Genomic DNA, 6979 nt, shown 5'->3' with positions numbered 1-6979 from the left:
TACAAGTTACATCCAACTGTATGAGGTGTGCCACCCGCCAGTTCAGATGAAAAATACTACAATTTAGTAGACTATGACGGATTAACTGCATGGTGAATGCGACTTTAGATCTGACATCTAACTGTATGAGGTGCGTCACCCGCCAGTTCAGATGAAAAATACTACAAATTAGTATACTATGACAAATTGACTGCATGGTTAGACCGAATTTACAAGTTACATGGAACTGTATGAGGTGTGCTACCCGCCAGTTCCGATGAAAAATACTACAAATTAGTATACTATGACAAATTAACAGTCACAGTGAAACCTTTGTTGATTTTTGTCAAAAAACTTACAGTATAGGAACAGAGAAGTCACTGATTGTTGCAGTGAATATTTCTCCCTTGTATTCACCCAGTTCAATGTGAGAGCATTCGACTCTTCCATAATTACCTGATGTCTGGAACAAATTTACTTGACCCAGCTAAAACAGTTTGACCTAATAATGTTCACAAGGTATATCCAAAATGGCAATGAAACCTCTACCCTCCCAAGTTTTGACACAAAGACATCAATTATTATTCACAATTGCATCACAATTTCCAATCAGCACTGTCTGTTTCTTGCATCTCAGGAAATTCCCTCCAATTAAATTTCAATGCTCAATTTCCTTCAGCACTGCATCTTGTGGTTGAAGTACAGGAAGGCCCTGGAAAAGAGTCACACCGGTCAATCAATCAATTTATATAATATCATAATATCATTTTCGAAGAATGTTGTAACAAATCACTTTGCAATTCATAAGCAATGTTCCTGTGTAGGTGAAACTGAATAATGAAGCTAAGAGCTAAAGGAATTATTGCAAGAAACTTGTATCTTACCATGACAAGCTTAGGCCGACAAAAAAATATATGCAAATGAGCTTACGGTGATTTGAAATCACCCTTAGCTAATCATTAAGTGTAACTCAAGAACTCATTTCGCAAGTTTAGGTGTCGCAGATATCGCATCAGAGTCCGCTTCTGACATATTCAGTTACTTTTTTTACACCTTTTAAGTCACAACGGAGAAGCATAAATCCACAAAACGTCATTCAGGGAACGTTTTCCAGAGACTTTGCCCTGTGTAGCTCGTGTGGCGTGCAGCAATTTATTCGTGAGGATTTTAGAGTAATTCTTGCTCGCACAATTCTGCAACACTGTGGCAAATACGCATAACTCGCTTTTTGAGTTCAGTTATTTTCAATTTACATCTGCTTTGTATGTACAAAATTGGGTCTGCCTTCAGATAACAACAGTCCAAAACTGGACTGACTACCCAAGAGAGACAGAACTCGTTAGTACAAAATAATTATTATTACAAAATTGGTTCTGCCTTCAGATAACAACAGTCCAAACTGGACTGACTACCCAAGAGAGACAGAACTCATTAGTACAAAATAATAATTATTACAAAATTGGTTCTGCCTTCAGATAACAACAGTCCAAACTGGACTGACTACCAAAGCGAGACAGAACTCATTAGCACAAAATAATTATTATTACAACATTGGTTCTGCCTTCAGATAACAACAGTCCAAAACTGGACTGACTACCCAAGAGAGACAGAACTCATAAGTACAAAATAATAATTATTACAAAATTGGTTCTGCCTTCAGATAACAACAGTCCAAAACTGGACTGACTACCCAAGAGAGACAGAACTCATTAGCACAAAATAATAATTATTACAAAATTGGTTCTGCCTTCAGATAACAACAGTCCAAACTGGACTGACTACCCAAGAGAGACAGAACTCATTAGTACAAAATAATAATTATTACAAAATTGGTTCTGCCTTCAGATAACAACAGTCCAAACTGGACTGACTACCCAAGAGAGACAGAACTCATTAGTACAAAATAATAATTATCACAAAATTGGTTCTGCCTTCAGATAACAACAGTCCAAAACTGGACTGACTACCCAAGAGAGACAGAACTCATTAGCACAAAATAATAATTATTACAAAATTGGTTCTGCCTTCAGATAACAACAGTCCAAACTGGACTGACTACCCAAGAGAGACAGAACTCATTAGTACAAAATAATAATTATTACAAAATTGGTTCTGCCTTCAGATAACAACAGTCCAAACTGGACTGACTACCCAAGAGAGACAGAACTCATTAGTACATTTAATAATTATTATTACAAAATTGGTTCTGCCTTCAGATAACAACAGTAAAAAATGGACTGACTACCCGAGAGAGACAGAACTCGTTAGGGTAAAATAAAAATGATTAAAAAGAGACTGGTTGTGCCTTTTGATAACAAAAGTCAAAAACAGACTATCACATACAAGAAATTATTTAAAATGCAATCTGTTTTGCAATAATAATTTAATATTATAGATACTTTTAAAGATTACATTAAAACTGATCAATGTACTTCAGGCCTGGTATCCAGCTAGCAGCCTAAGGCTGTATTCTGTCTATTACATATATGTAGTGTGTTTCAGTCTGACCTCTACTCAAAAACAACAAACAGCACTTTCCTATGCTGAATTTCTCATTGGGCTAGCTCCAGGGCATTGAGGTACACAAGCAACCCCACCGTGACAAGGTATGGACTATGAGGAGGTTGCAAAGTACAAAATGATCAGAAAATCGTCTGGCATTACACAGAGTAAACTCCCAGGAGTCAATCGGTTTAGTAAAAATTTACAAACTAACAAACAAAACAAATGACAAATTATCCTAATGATCTTTTGCTTATTAGCTTGGCTCCACATAACAAGCTAAATTATGCTTCACAAATTATTATTATTATTATCATCATCATTAATAGGATATGTTGGTCAACTTTGTTTTCCATGCTCGGCTGGTTATTTCATATCCAACAAGCCTGAAAGCAATAATATTGTTTTATTGAAAATGTCCCCAAAATAGAGAGAAATCTACTGACTTCATTGTGTAACTGTATATTTTCAGCTGACATGTACCCTTTCCATCATTTTGTAGAGCATGGAATATTACCTCATATACCAGGATTGCAGGGCCAACGAAAACTTCTGAATTGTATTACACAATGATAAAATTTTTAATATTTATTATGTTTATAGACATCACAAAATTTACATACAGTCTCACTTTGAAAGAGAGCACAAAACAATTTATCTCATTGGTCTCTGTGCAATGTACATGTATGTAGTGTTTCCATGGTACTTTTAAAAATACAAGAGTTTCCTTAAATAACAGTTACCTACCTTTTAGAAAAGTCCCATTCAAGACAACCTCCACCAGCCCTTTTTTAGCTGCCGAAGACCTAATACATTGCCCTGAAACAAAATATGGACATAATATTATAAAAACCCTACAAGGTCAGCTTCATGACTCGACATAATGGTTATGGTAGGAGCTGTGGAAATTTGCCCGGCTGGAATTCCTTGTTGACACCCTGGCTTACAAACTTCTATGGAAGCCTGAGACAACATCCCAAAGTATCCACCTTACCAAACTGACCATTTTGTACATGTACATGTAATAAAATCAATAATAATTACTTATTGTTGAATTTTTCATACCTTTTTATTGATAATGTCTGAATTTATTAGTGTTTGAAGGGTAAAACTCAAAACAAATTTTGTATTTCACGCATAAATTTGCTCTTTTTTTGAGGGTGCCTGGGCATAAAGCACTCAAAGCACTAGCTTGTGAGATTTCCCATATCCAATTAAAACAGTGGAGCAATCATGCCAAAAATTGTCTCAAACGTTTTGAGATATAAAAATTCCTCAAGATGGCTCTTTGTGTATTGTTATGAATAGGCCATTTCCGAGTTCCTGTCTGCTTCCTCTTCAAAGCGAGTAAGTGCGAAGTCTTTGTGATGATAATTAGGTCTACTTTACATATGAATGAAAACTAATTTTCAGGAGAAAAACTTCGCACTTAGACTCGCTTTGAAGAGGCAGACATGAACTCGGAAATGGCTTATTAGATTAACAACCCGCTCCCTCCTGAGAGTGACACTTATAGATTTTACTCTGTCTAATGCCAGATGATTTTACTCCTCAAGGGGGGCCTCTTCAGGGATGAATGGGTTAAGTACTCATCAAATAAAATTTGAGGTTTTGGTGGGAGAAATTGCAATATTAACTGCATCAAAATATGATTGGTATATTTAGATGGCTAGCTCTACTACATAACAGTACATGTACAGGGTTCTCCCTAGTTTTCAGCGCAACAGGTATGGCACCTTTTCACACCGGTAAAGCAATTGGTTAATGTTGGAGGTTCTGCAAAGGATAAGCGACTTCTGAGTATTTGCAGGCGGTAATAAGTGCTCTTACAAGCAGTAAATTTTACCAGTAGCTTTATCAATGTTCCATGAAAAATGCTAGTAATGCAAATGCTTTTGAGTAGTCTACTATGGAATACCCCAGAAGACAACTGAATTTTTTTTGTTAAGGCCCACATACATGTACATGTACATGCAAACAAGCAAGTTACAAGTAACAAGAGAGAAAGCTTGTATACCATGTCATAGGAAATAGTTACATATCACCCTGCACAAGCAATGTGGAATACAGCCGAATATATGCTGTGCAGTTATTGACTGATTGGTTAAATCTTTTTATGACTTGATATAAAGGGCTTCACATTACTGAACATGTGACATTGTTTGCACAAGGAGCCAGAGCCAGCCAAATTTTTGCGCGGCCCATCAAAGAAATTTGAACGCAAGGTTAAATTCCTAGAATACTTTTTCTCACAGTCCAGGAACGAAGGTGTGAAAAAGCAACGTGATCCCAAACCACACGTCAATAATAATAACACCGTAACTGTTCATTAAAGTTGTTAAGATCGAGATCACGTAGTGCAGTATGACACAGGAATAAAAATAGTAACAGTAGAACCGAAAGAGTTAATTCTTCATGTGAATCGTTCCATGTCTGTTTATATTATTTTCTCGTCATCATGTCACACACCAGGCAGTTACTTTAATGTTTAACTCCTCATTTCACAACAAAAGTAAATGCGATATTGCCAGGCTTGCGGATTTGTTTAATCTAACAGAAGTACCGCTAAAAGAGAGGGCCTACATGTATTTTCGTCACAATGAGAAGATATGAGCTTCCGCGTTTACTGGCTTGACGGCGCAGGATAAAATTGCTTCAGTTGGGCAGCGTGCTGGCAGTCGTTGGGGAACGACAAGCACTGATCAGATCGAGAAGTCTTCTTAAATGCGAAGAGGGTGAGTGGTCGCGTAGACGAGAATTTCAACTTATATGGTGGCCCAATGTCTATTCGCAAGCAAAATACTGGACATTTGCGACAGATATTCTTTCTCGGACACACTGCACTCGTAAATTAACTCATTCATGAGGATTTGGCGTAGTAACTTTTAGGTCTAGTGAAGAACTTATAAAAAAGGGCACTCGAATTCTCCTTCCCTCTTTCTCCTCTGATGAAAAGACAATAAAACATGTGCAATATATAGGATATGCACTTTAAACAATAAAAATTGTCAATGTCAAGTGTTTGTCTCTCTGTAAAGAATTCTCTATAGGGTAGACATTGAAAGCTATTTTGTTCAGAAAATTTGTTTCATTCATAAAAGGAGTAATTTTCAATAATGTACATGTACAAACATTACCGTGACTTTCTTTAACTGATCTTGTGTTGCCTGAAAATAAACCTATAATGGTATGATACGAAACACCAAAAGTACCCATTGAATGAAAGTCAGTATACATGTAGATAGTTATAAACTGCATGAAAACGACAGTGTCAGCAATTATTCGGTGCCCTTGAATTAAATTTGATTTTTGTCAGCCTTTTCAGGTGATCAGTTGTTTCTTTGTTGTACTTACATCCAGTGTAAGAAATATGGGAAACATAAAAATCCCAGTGAGTTAATAGATTGTATACCTCAGGTATATGCTACCCAAGAGGTTACAAAGTGAAATGGTGAAAGAGTGAGTTATGGATTGTATACCTCAGGTATATGCTACCCAAGCGGTTACAAAGTGAAATGGTGACACAGTGAGTTATGGATTGTATACCTCAGGTATATGCTACCCAAGAGGTTACAAAGTGAAATGGTGACACAGTGAGTTAATAGATTGTATACCTCAGGTATATGCTACCCAAGAGGTTACAAAGTGAAATGGTGACACAGTGAGTTATGGATTGTATACCTCAGGTATATGCTACCCAAGAGGTTACAAAGTGAAATGGTGAAAGAGTGAGTTATGGATTGTATACCTCAGGTATATGCTACCCAAGAGGTTACAAAGTGAAATGGTGACACAGTGAGTTATGGATTGTATACCTCAGGTATATGCTACCCAAGAGGTTACAAAGTGAAATGGTGACACAGTGAGTTAATAGATTGTATACCTCAGGTATATGCTACCCAAGAGGTTACAAAGTGAAATGGTGACACAGTGAGTTATGGATTGTATACCTCAGGTATATGCTACCCAAGAGGTTACAAAGTGAAATGGTGACACAGTGAGTTATGGATTGTATACCTCAGGTATATGCTACCCAAGAGGTTACAAAGTGAGCTGGTGACACAGTGAGTTAATAGATTGTATACCTCAGGTATATGCTACCCAAGAGGTTACAAAGTGAAATGGTGACAGTGAGTTAAGAATTGTATACCTCAGGTATATGCTACCCAAGAGGTAACAAAGTAAAATGGTGTGACAGTGAGTTAGGATTGTATACAGTACCTCAGGTATATGCTACACAATTAATTATTAATAGCATAGCTGTAAATTTAATTTTGTATACTCTTTCGAATCAACTTTTAGGCCATGCTTTAACTTGCTTTTTCTGTGCACTTAGATTGCTAAGAAGTAATTCCAGGTTTCACCTGAAAGGATTGTGATTGTGCATAGACCTCAAAAACCCAACTCCTCCAGCTCACCTGAATGTCAATTAAAATAGCTACAAGCTTTGTGTACTTACTCCTGTTCCACTTCATTTTGTCAGATTTATCATCATTGT

The 6979-nt window shown here is 36.7% G+C and overlaps 1 long non-coding RNA gene across 1 annotated transcript in view; it reads right to left on the bottom strand.

Moving 5' to 3' along the window:
* Positions 1–356: 356 nt before the first annotated feature.
* Positions 357–6979, bottom strand: part of LOC138024975 (uncharacterized) — a 7669-nt gene continuing 1046 nt past the window's right edge. The window contains exons 2-4 of the long non-coding RNA XR_011127111.1: positions 6941–6979; positions 3229–3300; positions 357–691 (exon numbers count right to left, since the gene is read on the bottom strand). The exon at positions 6941–6979 is cut by the window's right edge and continues 125 nt beyond it. This is a non-coding gene — a long non-coding RNA (uncharacterized lncRNA). The remainder of the gene's footprint in view (positions 692–3228; positions 3301–6940) is intronic.

This window comes from Montipora capricornis, chromosome 11, assembly GCF_036669925.1.
Source record: "Montipora capricornis isolate CH-2021 chromosome 11, ASM3666992v2, whole genome shotgun sequence".
NCBI classification, from domain to species: domain Eukaryota; kingdom Metazoa; phylum Cnidaria; class Anthozoa; order Scleractinia; family Acroporidae; genus Montipora; species Montipora capricornis.
Note: the sequence above shows the minus strand (reverse complement) of the source record. Positions and strands in the feature narration are given on the sequence as shown.